Source organism: Ambystoma mexicanum, chromosome 1p (genome assembly GCF_040938575.1).
Source record: "Ambystoma mexicanum isolate Mex_15411 chromosome 1p, UKY_AmexF1_1, whole genome shotgun sequence".
Lineage (NCBI taxonomy): Eukaryota > Metazoa > Chordata > Amphibia > Caudata > Ambystomatidae > Ambystoma > Ambystoma mexicanum.
In genome coordinates this window covers 349889649-349912563 of record NC_090921.1, presented here as the reverse complement: position 1 = coordinate 349912563, position 22915 = coordinate 349889649, and the positions used below count along the sequence as shown (strand labels likewise).

Genomic DNA, 22915 nt, shown 5'->3' with positions numbered 1-22915 from the left:
CATAACACATGAAGTAGAATTGATTAGGAGTCTGATTTTTATGGAAGTTTACACATCCACTGTACCCATGATCATTCACGCATTGAGGTCTCTCAGATGGTTATTTTTCTGACATGAGATATCATGAAGCGTAGCGCGAGTACAGTTGTATCCAAGCAGATACATATCAGACAAGCTCATAAGCATCCATGCGCCTTCACTCCGCGGGGAGGAAGGGTGGGCACATGTGAATCCAAGCAGATACAAGCATCAGAAATACAATTACAGTGAGAAATGCATCTCTTCTGAGGCTTCTGGAATCTGCTTAGATCACATGCTGTGCATAAATCAGCGAGCAGTGTTAGGAGAAGGTGGTGGGATGTGAGAAGGTTCATGGGCGAAGAGATGTCTTAGAACTGCTTGTCCCACCTGTGCCTCTCTCTTAGAATGAGTGTCAATGCAGTAATGCGGAGTGAAAGTGTATAATGAGCTCCATGTAGCTGCTTTGCAAATTCTGTCTAGAGGGACATTTGCAATTAAGGCCAGAGTGGCTCCTTGTGGAGTGAGCTCTGGCTGTGAAAGGCAGTGTTTTGTTTGATAGGGAATAGCAAAATTGTATACATCAGGCTATCCGCCTGGAGATGGCATTTTTCGAAATACGGTCTCCTTCTCTGCCTGCTGCTATGGAGACAACCAGTTGATCTGTTTTTCTTAGCGGTCTGGTCTTGTTTACATAAAGGACACCCTCCTCACATCTAGTGTGTGGAGTTTTACCTCAGCTGAGCTGGTGGGGTTCTGAAAGAAAGCCGGTAGCTCAATAGGCCGGTTTACGTGAAATTTAGAGATGAATTTAGGGGAGAACCTAGGGGGAGTCCGTAAAACCACCTTGTTTTTATGTATGGTAAAGAAAGGATCCTGCACTGACAATGCTTGTATTTCACTAACTCTTCTTATGGAAGTAATACCCACTAAGAAGGCAGTTTTGTAAGTCAGGTGTTTTAGACTAGAATTATGAATCAGCTCGAAAGGGGGTCCCATTAGCTTAGCGAGTACATCCCCATCCTGGCAATGGGTTAGAAATTGGAGGGTGGAGTCTCTTTACACCCTCCATTAATGCTTTGATGACAGGCACTTTCCACCATGAGACTTTACTGTGAGAGGTGGTATATGCTGACGGGCCCGCCGGATGGACCTTTAAAGAGTTGAATATTAACCCCAAATCTAGCAAGTGGTGCATATAAATTAGAATGTGGGAAGGAGTACATTCCATGGGATTAATTTGTTCAGACTGGCACCAAATTACAAATCTCCTCCACTTGTCGGAATAACAGTGCCTAGTGTTAGGTGTTCTTGCTTCCTTCAAGATATCCATACACCTCTGTGGTAGGTTACGATGTCCGAACTCTATCACTTCAGGAGCCATGCTGCCAAGTTCATTGAGTGAGGTTGAGGGTGCACGGTTAGTCCCCCCCGTGCTGAGTGAGCAGATTGTACGGGCACAGGAGCTTGATGGAATCCCACATTGCCAGCTTGCGCAGATGTGGATACCAAGGTTGTCTTGCCCACATAGGAGCAACTAGGATGAGCGTCACTTGTTCCTTGTGGATCTTGTTCCCCACCTTCCTCATAAGAGTTGCTGGGGGGAAAACCGTAAGCAAATTTCCCTGACCAGTTCATCCATAGGGCGTTCCCCTTGGAGCCTGGCTGAGGGAACCTGAACGCAAAATCTGGGCATTGATGGTTTTCACTTGTAGCAAAGTCTATTGTGGGGAAACCCCATTGAGAGAAGAGGTGCTCTACGACCTCTGCGTGTAGTTGCCATTCGTGTTCCTCTGGTAGGGGATCTCTGCTCAGTGAGTCTGCCAGAGAGTTGAGTTCCCCTGGAACGTGCTGCGACGGTCGGAAAATTTGTTGCGCAAGCCTGGACACATTTGGAAAAATGTGTGCCACCCCGTTTGTTGATGTAAAACATCGCCGTAGTGCTGTCTGTCAGGACTTGCAGAGATTGGTTTGTTAGGTGAAACTCAAATGCCAGAAGGGCTTTGAACACTGCCAGTAGTTCCAGCAGATTGATGTTGTTCGGTGCTGCCGCATGAGACCGCAGACCTTGAGCTGTGTGGTGAAGAAATGAGCCCCGCCCCCCACCCGGCGAGTGAGGCGTCTGTCATGATAATCGCTTTTACTTCAGGATGGTGAAAGGGTTTTCCCTTAAACAGATTTTCTCTTGTCCACCAGTGAAGATTTTTTACTAGTGTTGGCGAACCACTAGATAGTACCACTGACCACTTGCCTGAGACCACTGTTCCGACAACCACTCCTGCATGGGTCTCATGCACAGGCGGGCGTGAGGTACCAGGTATATGAAAGATGCCATCATGCCTAGTAAACGCATTGCTTTGCGTACGCTTATCTGGCGGCCGGCTTGATAATGCGGTATTTGCAGTAACATGTTTTGTACTCTTTCCTCTGACAGAAAGCCAACCCCTCTTCTGTGTATGACAGCTCCTAGGAACTGTTTGGTTTTGCTTGGAACTAGGCTTGATTTTTTATCGTTGATGGAGAAGCCCAATTGAAAGAGAAGGTTGATGGTTCTTTGAATGTTTTGCCTGCAAATTAGTGGAGACTCCCCTGTAATCAGCCAGTCAACCAGGTAAGAGTACACTGGGATTGCCTCCCTGCCCAGGTGTGCTGCCACCAGCACCAGTAACTTTGTGAAAACCCTTGGAGCAGATGCTATTCCGAAGAGCAGCACCTTGAATTGGTAGTGCTTGTTCGCTATCTTGAAACACAAGAATCTTCTATGCATCCCATATGCAGTGTTGCCATGTAATCCCCTTGTTTAGCAGAGGGAGTACGTACCTCTTGTAGCGTAGTCATGCAGATTTTTTGTGGCTTGACATATTTGTTTGCAGGGCGTAAATCCAATAATGGGCGCATTGTGAGAGCTTGGCACAAGGAAGTGAGTTGAATAAATACCCTTGTTTACCTGGTTGGCCGGGACGATTTCTATGGCGGCCTTTTGGAGTAGCGTGGCGATTTTCTCGAGGAGGATTCGCTGGTCTTTTTGGTGTGGGTTTTCTGTCATAGGGGATGGTTCCGGGTTGCTCGAGGAGCTCTATACAATATCCGCCCGCTACGGTGGACAGCGCCCATCTGTCTGAGGTGATTCCCTCCCATGCTTGGGTTAAGTTGGAAATGTGCCCTCCTAGTGCAGAGGCATGGAAGGGCACCTGAAGCGGGATGTCACAGTTTGAGGTGGGGTACCACCTCTGAAGGAGGAACCCCCCCCTTCCGCGACCGCGAGTTCTGTGGACTGACGATGAACAGTTCACAATGGTGAGAATGCTAAAACAGTGCCAATGGCTTAGGTCAATGGAAAAGGATGTATAAAGTTATAATCTCAATGTCAGACCGTCACATTTCACATAAGGATTGGTTGAAAGTTATAGTCATTTACTCCACACATACTCCTCCTAGAACAACCAATTGCAAGCTACCTTCGAATGAAACAAGTTTAGGAGAATTCGAGCCAATCAGTAAACATGTGAAATGTGATGATCTCCATGCAAATTAACTAATAGTTAATATTTCAATTTAGTCAGGGTTAGAATAGACCAATGGGGTTGGGAAATGATGATGTCCAATGGGAGACTTTGAAATTGTGAATGATTTGTAACATTGGCTGCCTTTTCCTTTATGTTATTTGCTGTAAAACAGGACATCTTTTTTTATAGTCGAATGTATTTTTAGAGGATTCCCTGGCTAGGCTGTTATAATACGTTTTTGTTTCTCATACTTTGTGCATTCATTTTTGGCTCGTTTGGATTAATTTTTACTACTTGGAGTGTCCCCACAGGAGCGTAAATGGTCCAGAACCCTGTTATCAGGCAACACTGGTTAAACAGGATTTTCCCCAGTCATAAGGGATAGAGAAAATAGGATGAGGAACCTGGGATCAATATAACATGTTAAATCTACTATGGCTCTCCCCTCTTCCCATCCTGACTGGCTCCCTTATAGATCCTAAGGCCCACACTTTCCTCACCTGTGTTTTGTTGTTAGGGAGCCATCCGTCCTGCTTTTCAAGCAGTGGTGCATTGGTGGTGAGGTCCAGAAGATACTCATGCTGTAAAACGGGAAGAGCCTCTGAAGGTATGTGTTTAAATTCTTGGAGGGGTCTTTGGTCTTTAGTCAGAAAAGTGTTGAAGTCTGAGAGAAAAAAGGTTGTGGTTGCAGAGATCTCTGGTGATGATTTAACAACTCCCTCTCTCTTTTGCAGGTTCTTTGAAAAAAGAAGTTTCACTTAAGAGCTAGGGCGTTGTCAAAGAAAAAACATGAAGTCTCCTCTTGAGGTAAATATGCGCACGTAGTTTGGGGATAGGCGCGCGGGCCAGCGTGGTTTGATTATTTATCTATGGGTTTTATCTTGAAGTAAGTATGAGGGCATAGTTCGGTAAAGGCGTGCAGCACAGCGTGCCTTTGTTATTAAGCTATGGAGCTTTTCTGTGAGGCAAGGTGTTGGCATGCTTGGAAAAGGCTCGGAGCTTCGGGGACGTATGCGCGTATGGTCATTTTCATTCACTACTAAGTCTATAATGTTCTTTCATTAACTATGTTACCTTTGTCTTTGTAGGGTTTCGGAGGTCGGACTTTCAAGATGAAGCTGTGGCCATGGATGAAGACTGCTGACTGAACTGCAGAACTACGGAGAATGAAGTCACCCGTCGGAAGACTACTGCTGCGGAAAACTCTGGTCAGGTACATTAAGACTAAGGTCTGGATTTTCTGTTAACTATTCGAGTTCATAACATTACTTTTTTTCCATTATTCTACAGGTCTGTGAGCTGAGCGCCGGTAGCGTTACACCGCTGTCAGCAGAACTAACGCAAAGCGATTGCGGGCGGGCCTTTTATAGTCCTCTATGCCCAACGACTAGTTCTCAATGACTACTTAGACAGTGACTCGCAGGGCGGCCATATTAAGGGGATTGGTACACCATTGGATCTCTAAGGGAGCCCATTGTCATCTTGGTACTGTGGAATGTGAGAATGCCATGTTTGCCATGCTAAAACCCATCTAGCCCCAACAGATCTGTACCAAGACTCCTTCCTGGCCAGGACACCAGAACTTAACCCAGAAACCCTGGAAGGGATCATGACATTGCTTTAGATTTTGGTGGCCCGCGTAAGGTAAACCAGGTTTTTCCAGACAGCTGTGAGCTCCTCTGTTGAACTTTGGGGCAAGCATGGTCCGCTGGGAGAGAACAGAATACTGTGCAAACCACAAGGAGGTATTAAGCACTGGGGTTACCCAGAAAGCCTGCCTGATCGCTCCTGGCCCCAGCCTGCAGCCTCGAGAGCAGGCCATTGTAGGGAGAGGCGGCCCCAAAATACTTTGGATGACCATTGTGAGCCAGTACACCTGATCTGAGAACCACAGGGAAGGGAGTATACATGCAGATGTAGAGTTAATCACTGTGTAAACCACATGGTTTTCTTTGCTTTGTTTTTCTATTTTCTATTTAGTAGACAGAGAGAAGGGCTCCCGTAGCTAGGAGCGGTGATGTCACGTAATTTGAAAACCTGGTAAGTGAAGTGCACACATCCCTCAGAAAAGAAGGAAGGGGCAGCGTTGTTTTAGAAACAAGCGTAGGAAATCCTGCACTAGCTAGTATTGTGCCCTCCGCCCACGGTAAGGGGCGAGAGGCAGAGAACCTTAAGAGTTGTAGAGCTGTGATTTGTTCCAACATTGTATACATTAATATATGTATGGTCTTGCGTGATCAGTGGCATTGCAAGAACGGCATTGCCCCATTTGTAAACTCACTATGCACCTAGCCATTGCTGCTCATTTAAAGTACAAATAATTAGTCCTAACACTGCTACTCTTGACACACTGGGTAACAGCTGAATCAGCTACAATGAGGCTATACATCGTGCACAATATTAATACTGTGAGTGATGCGACCATCGAGTGTGAGCTCGCCTGGGCTTTTTTTGATGATTTTTTAGGAAATTGAATGATGGGTGATCACCTTCCAAAAGTGTGGGGCTAATCTGGCACATTTTCTAATGCTTGCTGTACAACAAATACATAATCCAGTGTACTCTGCGGGAACAGCCTACAGGCGCAGTCCTCCCCGTCAGATGGATTTCACAGGTGACAGCAAGGGGTGCACGAAAACATCCAGAGAAGGGCTACCCCTTCTTCCTCCCATGGCCAGCCTAATTAAATACCATAGGCTCAATGGATCTGCCCTGGTCTACTGTATAAGTTATGTGTAGTGGCGGCACATACTGGAGAATTAATTGAAACAGGCCTGCGAATAGACCTGGTCAGAGAACTAAATGGGTAGGAAAACTAACACCTCTTTTATATGCAATGTATCACCTTGAAGCTAGCTATCGCCCCTCTGTACGAAAGGCAGTGAATGTCATGTCTGGGACAACTGCTTACAATAGGCAAGCGCCCTTTCAGAGGGACAAAGTGTGTGATTTGAGGGAGACAGAAGTCTGTTCTCACCAAAAACTTCAAGGGAGACCTACGCTTTGATCAAGAGCCACCGAGGGCTCAGTTAACCAGAGAGACACGTTGATCTACAACAGACAGGAAGATGGGTGGGATTTGGGAGTAAATGTTGTCACCCATTACCTTTCCTGTTGCAAAACACTCTAGTCTTCACCTCATGCATAACAGAAGACTGTTAGTAGGGTCCTAGGATTGGTTCATTAAGGCAAGCTTAGCCTGCACCAATCACTTGGCAGATCATCCAACAACCTAGAAAGGAGTAAGAAAAAGGACTCATTTGGACCGTGGCTGAAGGTACAATCTGCCTTACATCTTTGCCAGTGAAGGAAGGCCAGGATTTCCAAGAGGGACGCAAGATCCCTCCCCTAAACATCTCCCAGGGAATAGAGGGCGATACCAGACTTCGAGGACCCGTCCTGCAGATCCAGAACTGGTACCCAGTCAGCACACAGCGTGCACTGCTAGGTTCTGCCAGCAAGCTTGCTAGGTGGGAAGTGCCAGAGTCTCTGAATAAAGGGCAAGCACTTTCCTGAGCTTTGGGCTATCCATCTTTAAAGGACGCCACAAGATATGCCAAGAAGCTAGGAGGAGTGCCACACAAGCATCAACCAGCATCCATCTTTTAAAATGACATTTTGGATGCAGTCGGCCCTCGAAACGCGACCGGCTGCACCACTGACTGGTCACGCTTCAGTCACTCAAGCCATCTGAAACACCTCGACCAGCGCTCCAGATTCGCCGCCCAGCACAGAGACCACTATTATTGCCACCCAGCCACCGTGTAGGCCAGTCTGCAGCCTGCGGTCTAGTTTCGCTTGCCGAACTGCCTGCCGCCTGATACCTGCAGCCGTCTCCAGACTTGAACTCTGTTGCAGGAGCTGCAAAACGCACTGGAACCAACTCAACGCTGTCCAGCATCAAGATCATCTGAAGCATCAGGTACATTGTGGTTCTGTCCCCCTGGTCCTTCTCCGAAGGCCCCTACATATACGACTCCTTGCTTCCTTAGAGCTGAAACCAAATAACCTTGAACAGTTAAGACCGATTGCTTTACCGACTACCCTCCTATCAGTAGCCAGAGTGCATGCCTTTCCTTTGTAAAAACGGTCTGTGTTCTGTGTTCCTTTACAGGGTGGTTGCATTTTGCAGTGTGCTAGAACTGGCTGTTGTAATAATAAAATAAATATTGGTATACAACCTTGACTGGGCCTTTCATCATTGGGTAATAATGGTATTTCTCTGTGTTGCAACTAACCTTGTTCCACGACCTTGCGGAGATCAGCCTGCCGTTCCGTCCACGTTACCAAAAATTGGACAAGGAGGTTTATAATTTACTTGTGTTCAAATCTGTTCAGATCCCTTCTGGTGTTCTAGAGGTGTGGGGATGATTGACACTACAGAAACAGATATTCATCCCTGGACCACTGGTGCCCCGGAAGTGTATTTGTCAGAAATAACGGACATATATAACTAGAAGTACAGAATAAACGCATGATGAAGTAGAATACTTTTAGAAGATCACCAAATGACAACAGTTAAACTGAAAAGAGAACATTGTGTAGGGTTATGTGTGACAGCACATGGACCATGGGTTGATCGAGAGGCTTTCAGTCCATCTGAAAGAAAAAATGTCATGCAAAAGCCACAGTATTATATATGGTTACATGTGAACACTATAGGCCCGATTCACAGAAGTGAATTATAATGGTGCAATCCCATTGGAAAATGCTCTGTGAATCAAGCCCTTTATATCATAAGTAAATCAAATTCTCCCTAGGACCCCTCCAAATGTCACAAATACTTTCTCCCGTAAATAAAACAGCCCTGAAGGGGAAACCAATGGCTATGTTTTCAGTTATATCCGGTAAGCAGCGATCATGATAAAGACGTTCCACACAAACACCTTCCGTGGCACGCACAGGCGAGGGCAGCATCCTGTCCACCAAGAGTTAACCCGCATATAGTGTGAGAAAGGTGGGCCCATAAAACAGAAAACTGAGGGCACATGAGTGGGATCCTCACTTCATTGGTGCGTTTAAACATTTTTTTTTTTTAAAAGTAAAAGTAACTCCGGAACCAGAAAGCAGTGCAGTATTGGAAAGGTGCACAGATGCTTGGAGCAGAACCTCCATGAGAGGGTGTGCATTCCGCAGCCATTATGAAAGGAGAGTTCAGTTCAACTCTGCGCCATTGGTGCCCGTGAGTACAACATAATGGGTGACCAATGTATCCCAAGAACGGTTGCTTTGGAACTCAAGGGGAGGGCATAGAAATCGAGCAATCATGCAAGAATACTCTGGGAAAAGTCTGGCGCAAATGCCTGCAATCTGCAGCAGTGGATAACTATGGGATAACATGTCCCAATGGCCCCAACGCTCACCAGCGCAAGCCGCAAAAAACCTTGCTCCTTTGAACTGGAGGCTTCCAGCCATTTAAGATGAGTAGCAGTACAATGGAGATAAATGGGGTTGCAGTTTTTTATCAAGCAATAATTCAGACGACACACAAATAGCTTGGCAAAGGTTTGTCTGTTTTAATGCAAGTATTTAAAACAGGGAGTACAATGAACATCAGCAATTGCTCGATCATTTCATAAAAAAGCTGGGTTCTTAAACCCATAATTGGTCATAGCTGACGTGTTGACCTGCGTCATTACCAACGCCATCCTACGTGGCAAACTACTAAACCCTATCAGGAAGCGGGATTGTTTCTAAGTGAATAACAAAATATGGGTGTTAAATCTGTATGGAGTAACAGAGAGAAATAATTGGATATTCAACAACAGGTGGGGCAACTAAGCCCTCCCCCTTCTAAATGGCCACTATGAACGTCAGTAAATGTATGACGTCCCATTGGCGACAAACTATAGGACTCCACCCCCCCCACAACTACGTGGTCCCCTACAATTGGTTGGCTTCTAACCCCAGTCAGTAACTTTCCACCTATGTGATCAGCAGACCGAACAACCAGGTGCGGGTGAGCTTGTCTGGTTACCAGCTTCCCACCAATTAAAAATACAATCCATCATCACCTCAATGGTTCAGTGTCAATTAGCACTTTGAATTTGGCCTTGAATATGTACTGTTTTGGGGACTTTTTAAAAGAGTAAGAGTACTCTTTGGCTTCCGTGCGTAGGTGTGAGCTTCTCATCCGTCCAACTTTCTGCCATCACGTGACTGGACACCACGATTTGAGCCTTTTCGTGTATTTGATTTTATTCTTCAATAGTCCCCTGACGGCTTTTGCTTGAATCCGAGTGATCCGACCGCGACTGATTTGACTGCGGTCGAACATTTGCATGAGAAAGGTGCGAACTACCAAAGGTTAGCACCTTTCTCATGCGAACACACGTACTACGGGGGCTGCAGGGAGTGGCTCCCGCAACACCAGCTCACTATACTGTGTGATATAGTGAGTGGGGTGTTGCGGGGGAAACCCCTGCAGCCACCATTTTTTCTCATTTTTAACAGGTTTGCTGCGGGGGTGTCCCTCGCAACACCCAGCTCACTAGATCACACAGTATAGTGAGCAGGGTGATGCGGGAGACACCCCCACAGTCTTTTTTTTTAATATTTTACTAACCTGCAATGCTACCACCAAAGGTACAAACTTGTGGTGTTCGAACCTTTGGTGGTAGCATTTTTATAACTTTTGGTCATTACAACCATTTGTTCGCAGTAAAATCGGCCTAAACCTTTTGCTCTGCTTGACCTTCTTGAACAGAAGTTTGTTCTTTCATGTTAATTGTATCCAATGTCAGCCAATTCCAGTTCTGATAAGACCTTGGCTTCCGTGGCTCAGCCAACTCCTTAGCTGAAATATATTCTGTTAAATTCAATTGCTTTTGTAACTGCGACACTGAATTGAGGCCTTCCTCGTTGCTCAAGACTGCTTTATATGTAGTGGAAACAACATTCATTCTTTATTTAATCCATATGCATCTATGAGGTATATATGTATATGTTGGCACTTTCCGCAATCTAACTATTTAAAAGCATTTGGCTAGCTTCATGATTGCTTTGCTGCTTGCGTTTTATTGCATCTGTACACGTTTAAACTAGCTAAGTATCTTAATCATGTTAGTGGCAAAAGTTTCTTCATCTTGATCCCAAGGTATCACTTATCCTTGGTATTTCTTCGTTCTTTATAAAAAGTCTGCCTCTCTGGTCTGGTTATCATTTTATCTGGGTGTTGATTCAGCTTTGTATGACATCACCATTCATCCTGGTCTTTCAGTTTCTTTGCTTCATCAGGAATCTCGTTCAAATGGCCATCATATTGTCTTGGATGCAAGTATGGTTTCCTTAATGGGTACTTCACCTCCCATATTCTCTTATAGGTATTCTTATGGGTACTGCACAGAGACCTACCTCTCCCTTCTCTTTGCTGGTTTACTTGTTCAGTACACGTCACATACGTTTCAGGTAATGTAGGCGGGGCAGGTGGAGTGGGGGTACTTGGCTCCTCTTCAACACCTTCAATGAGAGCGCCTCCAAGGGACACGCCATCACACCTCCAGGGATGATCACGGGGCACATATGCTCTGACACAGCAGCACTTTCACCAGCAGCAGCAGAAGGTTTGCCACTGAGAGCGCTACATGCAGAGGACTTTAAGGGCAGGGGCAGAGCCAGCTTTAAAACTTGGGGGGCAGGGAGGGTGGATTGCAGTTTTGAAAACAGTGAGACGGGGCATTAAACCCATTGCGTTATTGATCCATCCCTCTTTCCCCGCTCCCAAGCCCAGGAGGCTGAGTAGATATTACGCCTTCCTTGGGCCCATTAAATGCATCTTTCACCCGAACTCACCAGAGGCGTACCCATGATTGTAGTAGGGCTCACCCCAAGAGCCCGCAGAAGGAAGGGCACTTGTCCTGCCCCCAGCCAAATGCACAGGAGTGACAGAGCGTAGTGAGGGAGGACGAACCAATCAGGGGGTGGAGGGTGAGGGGCTGTCCCCTTGAGTAAAGATTTTAAATAATGGGTTAAAATAGTGCATTTTACAGTACACTTTTTGATAAATTAGGTAAAAGGTCACGCAGTTTTCAATCGGTTTGGTAGGGTAAGCCATAAAGTCCATTAGATGCCAAGTCATCAACAATGCACAGGAGCATTTTCAAACACATTTTCTTAATGTCTTTGCCCACTATATGCCTGTATTCTGCAAGTGTAAAAAGCATTTTCATATTGATTGTACCCACAGATGTCCATTCTGGTGCACCTATGTACACGCCACTATACCCACATAGGAAAATACTCATGTTTGCTTTGTCCATAATGCCAGTACCAATACTAGAACAAAACAGGTTTATGCTGGCTCTGCCAATACATGCTAGTATCCCCATGTCAGAACGTACTCCTGTTGGCTTTGCCTTAAAGCCAGTTAAAAGGCCATGTCACAGTAAAAAAACATATCCTTGCTGGCTACACAAATCCTCCATTCCCCATGTAAGAATGCTGATAATCTCCCAAAAATGACATGCCACGATATAAAAAAAAAAAAGTTTAAAAAAAAACAATAAAACCACCCTAATGTAAGAATACATATGTTGCCTTTCGCCTTAACACCAGTAATAAACTGCAATACCACAGTAAGAAATCATGCTCTTTCTGGCTAGCCGGTAACAGCTCAGCGGTCTGAGTGCTCGCTGTTTGTTTGGGCGATACTTTTTATGTAAATATGTTCTCTGCACAGCACTTGGTGAAAGCGCTATATAAATAGCATATTATCATTACACAAATCCCCACTATATAAGAACCCTTATGTAGCACTCATGTTATATTCCCTCCTCCCCATTTAAGAATATGTATGTTGCCTTTGACCTGAACACCAGTTAAAAAAAAATAAAATAAAGCCACGTCAAAATAATGAAACATGCCCTCTCCCATGTATGTAAATACACTCATCAGGTTGGCTTTGCCCTTAAAGGAATAGTGCGCTTAGAAGTATTATTGTCCCGAGAGTTCGGGCATGCGTTTTTAAGCATACGTTGATCGATCGCACAAACATTTCCAATGCACCTTATCTTAGTTTTCCTCTTTTGTAGACGCGCAAAATTAGGCAGCAGGGCGTGGCCATCTTGTGATAATCTGATCAGTTGCCGCTTCGCCCAGGGTGGACTGCCCTAGGGGCACTAAATCATTTCACAACGCCAAAGCACGTCTCGTGTCAACATTCTCTGCGCCTCAGCTAATGACGCGTCTCCATGGAAATGGCAGGACTCCCCTTTCCTCAATAAGTATAAATGAACGCGTCACAACAGACAACAGATTTTCTTTTCCATTCCTCTCACTGTATTTCTTTTAGTATTCTGTGCCTCGTTTCTGTGCTCTGTCAGCTACCTTCGTTGCTTTTATCCCGTGCAAACAGATACCAGTACCATTACTATAAATTATTTTCGTTTGTTTCCCCCACAATGGCAACAATACAGCCCTACCAGTACGAGCCGGAGTATTCCGAGGCGGAATTACTCGAAAGAGAAAGATGCAGCAACTACGTGGCTTCGGAAGACAGTTGGGAGGACGATTCAACAGATGAAGAGCCTGGTCCTAGTCGCATGGACGGCGTTTCAACTTGGTGTACCTGCAATCGGTGCTCGCTAATACCAACCGAGGAGGAGAACTGCTGCTGCCGAGAAAACTCTGGATGCTTGTCCTACATATATCGCAAGACGAGCCACGGCCGCAATGTGTTATCGAGCTGCCAGAATTCAGGGCAGCCTGCTTCACACGGTCCGTGTTGTGTATTTTGATGGTGCTTATGCATGAACGTCGCGCAACAGTTCGCCCTCGGAATCCAAGTAATGAGTAAGTATACTCTGGTTGTGATGTCACTTAGGCCACTACTATTTCATGGTGGTCTCCTATATTGTTGTAACTTCAATATATCATGGTCAAACCAATTTAGTCTTGCAATTCTCTAGTAATATTCGTATAATAGTCCTTCAATATTGTACAGTGTCTAGGTAGCATTTACACTGGCAACAATGCCATTGGATAGATGAATTGTCATTGGCAACTAAGGTTTAATACACTTATCTTGGTCATTTAAAAACCGTTTGCATCTTTCTCTTTCACAGGTGGTACAGGCTGGTAGCCTAGCCTTAACAAATGACTTACCTTAAATGGATACTCTTTTCTAGGGATGTATACAAGATCCAGATATAGAAGAGGAGGCACGTGGATCTGAGTCGGTGGACATGCTTGCTGTTGCTGAGATTACAGTAAAGAAAGTTTCAACGAAAAGCAAGAAAAATAAGGTAATTTATAAGCAATTTCAATTTTTAACCAGTGTTTTGTTCTGGGGCCTTTATAATATGCTTTTTTTTAATGTAAACTATCCATCACTATGTTGGATTTACCTGGAACATCTTTTTCCAACCTGTCTTCTAGTTGCCCGATGGTGTACGGACTATGCAGACACAGACAGCGACACAAATGAGAGATGCTGCTTGCCAAACTGTTTTCACCATGGAGCAACTATTAATTGAGGTGCTGCATGTTCAGACTCGAGATACATTTGCCCAATAGCCAGAAAATGAATTTAATGTGCCCGGCGAAGCCAGCAAAGTGTTTTTGGACCATTGCTACAATGCGTCTGCTCCACCAGATGAAGATGAAACTGAATGTATTGAAGATGCTTTTGAATTAGTCACAGACCACTTGACACAATCCACAGCTGCCAAAAAAGGGCCACCCAAAAACCAGTCAACATTGATGTTTTCTCCAATTCAGGTTCAAGTAACAGACGCTGAAATGACAGACTGAAGCATCAATACAATTGACTGAGGAACTAGACAAAGATCTCGACTACAGTATGTCCAGTTTGGCTGATATGTCAACCACAGTTCAGTCAGAAACAACACTAATGCAGGATGACAGTCTAATAAAGGAGGCCAAATACAAAGTATTCGACAGCAGCTTGATGGAGATTATAAAGATGCTGAAATGTGTGCATTCAATGTAAGGGGAAATATGTGGGAAGCCATTGGTGAATGTGACTTGTGTATCGCAAGGCAGTAACCTCAAAATACATGCCACCTGTGAAATGTTCCATGACAAATGTTCATGGTCCCTCAGCCAATACTGGGGAAACTGCCAGCTGGTAATCTACAGTGTGCAGCAGCTTTACTTTTAGTGGCTCTAGTTTCATTAAGTTGGCCAGTTTCTGTCAATTTGTGGGACTCCATTTCATTTCTAAAATGCAGTACTACAAATATCAACGTCAATATCTATTCCCTGCCATAAGTGAAGCTTGGAAAATTGAACAATTGTCTGTTCAAAGTACATTCTCCAAAAACTGGTTCAGGCTAGCTGGCGATGGACAGTGTGACAGCCCCAGATTTTCAGCAAAGTACTGCACATACCACTTTCAGGATATGGAAAGTAAAAGAATTGAGAGTTCGGTGGTGGTGCAGGTGTCCGATTTTAAATCCTCAGTGGCCATGGAGAAACTTTGTTTTCTAAAATAACTGGAAGATCTACAAATCGAGGGGAATGCAAATCGACCTCATAGCCACGGAAAGACACGTTTCAATAGCCAAGACAATGAGAGAGCAGTTTCCAAATATTCGCCATCAATTCGATGTATGGCACGTTGCCAAATCCATCAATAAAAAAATCTCAGCTGCAGGGGGAAAAAAAAAAAAAAGGTTCTGAAAGTATTTCACAGTAGTCCCAGTCTTTCAGCAACCATCTTTGGTGGAGCTCCAAAAACGTGTTTGATAAAGCTCTATCAAGAGCTCTGAAGGGACTCACAGAATTCTGTCACACGGGAGATTTGGAGGTGTTCCACAAAATCTGCCTAAAGTACAGGCCAAAGAGATTGCATTTCGGCATTGAAGGGATGAAATTTAGGACATTACTAGCGGTATTAGCGCATAACGAGAATGTAGGCCGTGAACAATCGAGGACTTCGGGAAACTTTGGGATGCTTCGCTACACTATGGCCTTTACGAAAAGAAGCAACAAAATGGGTGGTCAGGCCAGTATATGAGGAAATTGAATTCTATTTTGTGAAAGATCTCATTAATGTTTTGGAGTTGCATAATCACGGAATTGCGCGCGATTTTGTTCTGAGTACACATACATTGCCACAAAACATTGCCAATGTGCCGTTCCCACCTAAAGCAGAGCTCGTGGAACAGTTCAAATCCAGGTACAAATGATTACCATCGGTTTTTGATCAACAATGTTTTTATGAAGTGTCCAAACAAAGCATCCAATTTGTCTTTTAAAATGTATCCTCTTTATCTTTTTACGATTGCCATACAATGTAACGCTGTGCTTTCACAGTTGTCGAGCTACTGAGGCCGTGACATAAGCAGAGGTGACGCTATTGCTAGACACACTGACTCCATTTTGTGTATCCAATTTTGGAGTAGGGCGCATTCTGTAATTGCCAAGTTCCGCCACCCCTCAGCAGCTCCACGAACATAGAGCAAGGACAGCCCCCACATTTTTCCTCCAGTGCCCGTGCTTCACAATTCCAGTTCTCATGCATGCAGTGAGCCAAGACGTTGCAAACTAAGAATGTATCTTCATTCTGAGTGAAGGTCACCACCTTTGAATTTTTGCTTGCAAGCTGAGGAAGCCCACGCATCGCACACACAGTATAATGCTCAATTGTTTTTTGACCGTGAGAGAAAGGGACCATTCCAAAAGGAATTGAATTAAAGGAGGGGTGTAATAACGTAAGCTATGATAAGGTTCTCCATTCCAAAACTGGACTAAGGAACATGTAAGTTCAGTTTATGAAGAATCGTTGATGAGAACGGAGTCTGCGTTATGGTCTGCGTTACGCCAAGAGAAAGAAAATACCGAATAGAATGCAAGTTTGACTTGCGACGATTTTATACCTGAACGAGCATCAACTTATCATTAGCTGACCACTATTGCTGGGTTACATTGTACTCGTTTGTTCTGTGTGGCATATCGCAATGAAACGCAAGTACAACCTTTGTGTGTACTGGTCTTTCTACCGGGCACACGGGCAGTCCAGCATCGGTTCCCCAAGGTTCAACGCCAATATTTCATTAAAATGCCATCTATGTGCACCTCGAATTGTAGCGTCAGCTTCCGCATCCCGTTTAGAGCTGAACATACTCCATAGCACTATCCTCGGAAGCAAATTGTTTAGTACTTTCCACGTTGTTTTCTCTCTGTTAACATTGTTTTACGTCTGTGCTAATTGTTATTTTTAACTCGATGCTGAATTAATAAGTATAATGATAAATTGTTATAAAGATTGGCTACTGAGACACATGTCTATTATGTTTTCCAAACAGGTACATCCTGGCATTCTGCGATTGTCATCGATTCCAGATACCAACTGATGGGTTTTTCAACCGGCAGCTGCAGATACATGTCAATAACTTGATATATTTGACTCTTCATTGGGACGATTGCCAAGGGCCGATATGCCCCAACGCGGTAGCAGACATTAGGAGCAACATCCTTTACGGTGGTCTAGCCCCAAGTTCATGCACAAGCCTTGCAATTCACTGTGTGACCAAAGCGTTACTTTTACCCAAAACGAACACCTTGTGTACCCAAAAGGAACACCGCGTGACTCACGATAAACGTTTGCGGACCGAGAGCTAAGAAAAGAAATTCAAATTTGATTGAATATGGCAATAGCCGGATGTTCTTGCAGAGTTTATTGTGAAATAAAAGTACTTTACAAATTGTACAGTCTTGCTGTTTCCTTTTAAAGTAGTTTTATATTCCGAATTGTGACGTGCTGTGTTGTGTTGTGAGACAATGTGTGTTGATTTCCGGGTTCTGCATTGCATCACGTAGGTGATGACTGGGCGTGTTTGGCTATGCTGCCCAGTAACGTCACGGAGGAAGACGGAGAATATCACTAGGTTTGGTGATGTCAGGCTCAGGGGCGGGGGATATGATTTAGTGCCACAAGAGCAGTCCTGCTTGGGCGATGCTGCAACAGATAAGATTATCACAAAATGGCTGCGCCCTGTTGCTTGATTTCGCATGTGTACAAAAGTGGGAAACTACGGTAACGTGCATAGGAAATGTTTGTACGATCGATCAACGTATGCTTAAAAACACATGCCCGAACCCTAGGGACAATAATATTTCTGAGTGCACTATTCCTTTAATGAGAGTACAACATTCCATCGCACAGTAAGAGCCAGACCGGCCAGCCGCCAATGCAGTACCCTCTCCCCACACCCCCCTCAATCACATAATAACAGTCAAGATAGCTTTCCTTTCCCCCACACCCCTCCATCACATAATAACACTCAAGATGGCTTTCCTTTGCCTGAAGGCTGCAGTAAAACATGCCATGCTCTTGTCAATCAAAAAAAAAAAATCATATTCCAATGCCCCTTTCCCAGGCCCTATATCTCTCTCTCTCTATATCTCTCTCTATATATATATATATATATATCTCCATATATATATATATATATCTCTCTCACACACACACACACACACACACACACACACACACACACACACACACACACACACACACACAAATGGGCGTGACTGCACATATTAATAAGATTGAATTCACACTGCAATCATTCATATGGGTGCACACCTCCTAGCATACAAACATACACCCACTTACACATTTTTTTTTGTTAAAGCCAATTATTAAATGCATGGGCCATGTAAAAGCTGAGCTAGCAGTTAAGCCTTTATCTACAACGCAGGGGGGGTGAGGGGAGTCTACGGATATCCGCTGGGCAGGCTTTTGTCTCCTGCCTCTAGATTAATTTCAATAACTGTTTCCTCACCTCGGAGAGTGTTGCGCTTGTAAGCAAATACAATGCTCTCCGAGGTGAGAAATGATACAGGTTCTTGCCGTCTGAGCCCGGGCTAGGCGTCACTGCAGAGTGATGTATTTGGAGAAACTCCGAGGTAGGCCAGAGGGATACTGGAAGTTCACAGACTTGACGTCTGAACACACTCCCCCAGAACACACAGAGAACTCAATCAACGGCAAGTTCCAACTGTGGTTTATTACAGGCAAAACCAACAGGGATCAGCACAGGAACAGAGAACATTCATGCACATCTTGCTCTTCCTAGGCTCGCAGGCCGGTTTTACTCCCAAATGCCGTCAGCACTTTGTCACAACCTGGGCCCTTCTCCAGAAAACCTATCAGGCCAAGAGATTGGGTATGGAGTATTCTATAACCTATACAGGACATTACTGGCCCTCGCAGGTCAGGTGGCTGACCTGTTCCATCCCCAATTCACCAACTATAACATTGCTGCAGTGTTGTGGACTTAACATTGGTTCTTTCCCATTGCTACCCACCCCTAGGGTACTAAACTGATTGGCTAGAGCAGACATCCCCAATCCTGGGACCCGAAAAAGGTTTTCAGCTCACTGTATACCACTTCAAAGTGATGAGAACGATTATGTGCCTGTATTGTAACTTGTGTGCACCACCTTTGCATTATGAGAGCACCGGACAGGAGAGCGCAACATTTGTTACATACTATTGGTCTGTCTGGCTGTCTGGGACCTGCTCCACTTTCCCACCGCCGACCACTGTCCATTGTCTGCTTAGGCCGCGTCACATGTTCAGAGACCACGAATAGGAGCTCTGCAGCTCTGAATTATGAGGATTTATTTGCATTTTCTGCAGCTGGTCCCTTTGTCATCTGGTGATTGGAATGTCGTCCGTATCTCTTGACCTTGGGTGCAGGTCCTGTCTCACACGTCCAGCCTGAATCGGCTCATATAGTCTATTGCTCAGAGGCCTGAGGTCTGCTGTAATCTTCCTAAACCTTAAAATGTGGTTTCTACATTGTTCATGCTATACTACATTTCCATAGGTTAGTCACACTTGGCTCAGTCAGGTCCTATAGGTGCTCCTGCAGTTCCATAGGGTTATTCGCGTTTAAGCATCTAAGAACTGCACACTCCTGTTCTTCATGTATTCGAGTGTGTGTTTGTGTCCCGAGGTGCGGACAGCACATGTGTTTGTCCAACGCTGCTATGTCGTGGTGTCAACAACGATGTCAGCAAAAAGGCTTTGTGGTGCTCTAGCCCAGGCTCTCCATATAGGTCTCTCTAACCATGGTCTGCGGTTCTTCATTCACACATCGGTAGATCTGTACTGTGCCTGGTCTGTATTACTGGTTGATGGGATACCTCTCAACGTATTTGTCAATCATTAGTCCGTTAGTAATACGTCGGAAATAGAAGGGATGATTGCACTGTTTCCTGGCCTTCTTTCTTGTCATTAATTTAGTAGGGGGGGTTAGAGGGGGGCTGGTCCCAGGATCCAGACCCCCTCTTCAGTGGCCTGCTGCGTCAAAGTGGGCGTGAGGGGGGGGGGGCTTTAGCTCAAATAGATGGATTTCAAGACCTACAGTAATACGGTCTTCTAGAGTATGCTTACAAAAAACTAATTTCATAATAAAGCCACATGACAACATGAGAATCCTTTTACCAACATGTTAAGGCAAAAGAATATCATTGTGGCCTTCATTTTCACATCCAGAATGGTATAAGCCACAGAATGCAAGATGATGCCAACCTGAAAAATCAAGCTAACCCCACTGGGCTTTTAGTGATTTAAGACATGAATTAAAAGCCGTGGTGTAATAAACAAAGATAAATATGCAGATTTGTCACAAAATTCCAGCACGTTATTTTTTATTATGTTGAAAAGATTTGATTAGTGACTTAAAGCAACTTATTTTGCCTATCAACATAGTAGACATGGAAATAAACAAATCTGTTAATTGGTGCTTTGTGTTGCTTACTAGAAGTTTCACAGATTTGCAAGCTGATGCTTTGCGAGCTCTTTCAGTTGGAAATGTTCTATCATCATGCATATGAAAGGTTCTGCCACTGATAAAAGAAATGTGTTTGCAACCTGAGCACCTTAAGGACCTGCAGAGCCACGGACTGAGAATTGGGACCCTGGCAGTGCTTGAATGTCCGGCCTCAGCCCATTCTGTATTTGGCTCAGGAGAAAGAGAAAGCGTCCTTCTTGAGCCGTTGAACTAAAGGTGCCCTCTGTAAAAATTAAAAGAACTAGAGGTGCGGTGGACTGACGATTTATATTACACTTCCATCTCTGGTTTGAAGAAGCTACGGTCTCCCCCTTCCCACCTACCACAGCGGGTCCTTCCGCCAACTCGTCACCAAAATAGTGTCCCGTCTCAGGTAACTGCAATATGGAAAGCAGCCTGGTAACAGCCATGACATGTAGGGAATAAAAACACACGTCTCTTTCATTCAAGTTACAGGTCACTAGTAGATAGCAGGTTAAGAGACTATAGCCCAACCACAAAATCATCGATCTCATTCACTCGGTCCCTCGCCCCCAGAACAGTCATATGCCACTCCATTCCACTCAGAACATCGCACTAGCACACTAGGCGGGCCCAGGCATATCCGAGCAAGCCAACGCGGACAGAAATGCAACGCATCTGGTACCTGCCCAATGCTCAGTTTCAGGCCGAGAACGCTCGGCTTCCGTTTGCAGGGCACCGACAGATGTATGGTGATCACCCAACATCTGCAAGACGAGTGGATGGATGCGAGGAAGGCATGTGCTGTGGGCAGAGGCATTCGCCACAAGGTGCACCTGCGCAGTTGTCTCAGACCCAGGAAACTCAAGAATCAACGGTGCTCGGCTCAGGCAACCAGCCGTCCGAGACGGAGCTTACTACAATGACATCAGTCGTCCCCAGGGAGCGCGGCGCAGCTCTCATCCCACTACCAGATGGCAGAATAATTAGCAGCACAGAAAAAGAAACCGTCATGTGCAATACACAGAGGACACATTTATTTGTAGATGTTTGCCCTTTCCTGTTCCCGGTTCTGTCTGCCCGCATTTCAACAAAAACGTGCCTGATGCTGTGGAAGCTAGTCAACTACGTACGGCTTGTAGCAAAGCACAAACGACCCTTCTCGAAAAATACCCCTCCGTTTCATACTTATATAGGGAAATCGTTTTGAATAACGTGGGGCGCCAAAGTAATTACCAGAACATAGCCATAGGATGTGTAATGGCTTGGCAGGCTTAGAACTATGGTCTGGAGGGTTGCCCAGAGCAATGCCAGGAGGTTTTAATTCTACACCTTCCAGCCATTATCCCTTTGGTTTTGTTAGTCACCCAGAGTGGTACTGGTATGCACAGACGTGGGTCCCATGCTTGCTGGGCCTAGACCCCAAACTACTTCTCACTGATGAAGTCCAACAAGGCCGAAACATGTTTGGGGATGCCTGTAGTCTCTCTCATGCAGCAGGGATGTGACCAAGAAGTTCAGTTTGGACTGTCCATTTTGAGGTGGGCCAAACCAGATTTGCATATGGTCGTTCCCCTTTTGTAATGCCATGGCAGGTAAATAACAATGGCCTGGAGGGTTGTCGGGAGCAATGCCAGGGGCTAAGATTAATTTGAAACCTTCCAGCCATCACCCTTTTTATTTTGCAATAGAACATAGCCACGGCATGATGCTGTACACGACGAGTGCACCTGGGGTTAGGTTAGGCAGGGTACATGGGGGCTCTGGGGCAGCTAACATGGGGACCCAAAGAGCAAGCAGGGGCACAGATATGGGCGGCCAGATCACAGTCAGGTGGCAGGAGGTCACTACCGCTTTACAAACCCTACTAAATCAGTGCTAACCGATTGGGCCTTTAAAGTAACCCATTTTGCATTACAGCTTTTAGACATTCATTGCAAAATGCATTTTACTTCTCTTAACAAGGTGACACATGGATTGTGAATATATGTTTAAAAACAGAACTGGTGTTCTTTCAACGTGTTAATTGTGTTTTTTGTTTTCTTTTCAGATCGGATCTCTTCAGTTAATTCGTCGTGGAATCGGCCCTAAAGATAAAGAGCATAGTGGTCCATTAACCGCCATAAAATTAGGCAAATGCTCCCCAGCTGGCCAAAAAAGAGATACCAGACAGCAGGTCTGCCCCTTGACATGGTCAGACAAGAGACAAGAGCAGAGAATTCCAACAAACCGGCATTCTACATACACCATTGTGTTATAGGACCAGAAAATTGAAAGATTAATAAAATACCCCCGATATTTAATGTCATTACCAGACACAAAGAATGAGTTACAAATTAAATAACTGGTTCAGAAATAAAATTTTACAGTCAAAGAATACACCAGTCGACAATCAAAAGTACTTTTTCGCGACTCCCTGAAAATTGTTGTGCTCCAAACTGCCACGGGTAGGGAGTAAAATGCTACCACCACAACATCTTTTCTGGAGCCCTGTGTAGAACACTAATGTTCATGGTAAACTGGGGATTTGTTTTAACCGGCAGCATGACTAGATACCGTTTTGATGCAGTACTTTCCTTGACAAGGATTTGTTAGTAATCTAGTATACATTTAATTGTCCCTGCTACACTGCTTTGCTTCCCTAAACAGGTTATGGACATC

General features: G+C 44.9%; 1 protein-coding gene across 4 annotated transcripts in view; it reads right to left on the bottom strand.

The window, feature by feature from the left end:
* Window positions 1–22915, bottom strand: part of FCHO1 (FCH and mu domain containing endocytic adaptor 1) — a 1111213-nt gene that overhangs the window by 963230 nt on the left and 125068 nt on the right. The window contains exon 1 of one of the 4 annotated variants that reach the window (XM_069648684.1): window positions 20940–21092. The exons of the other annotated variants lie outside the window; for them this stretch is intronic. The gene's annotated coding sequence lies outside the window, so the exon portion shown is untranslated. Of the gene's footprint in view, window positions 1–20939; window positions 21093–22915 lie in introns of those variants that run through there. 4 annotated transcript variants of the gene reach the window in all.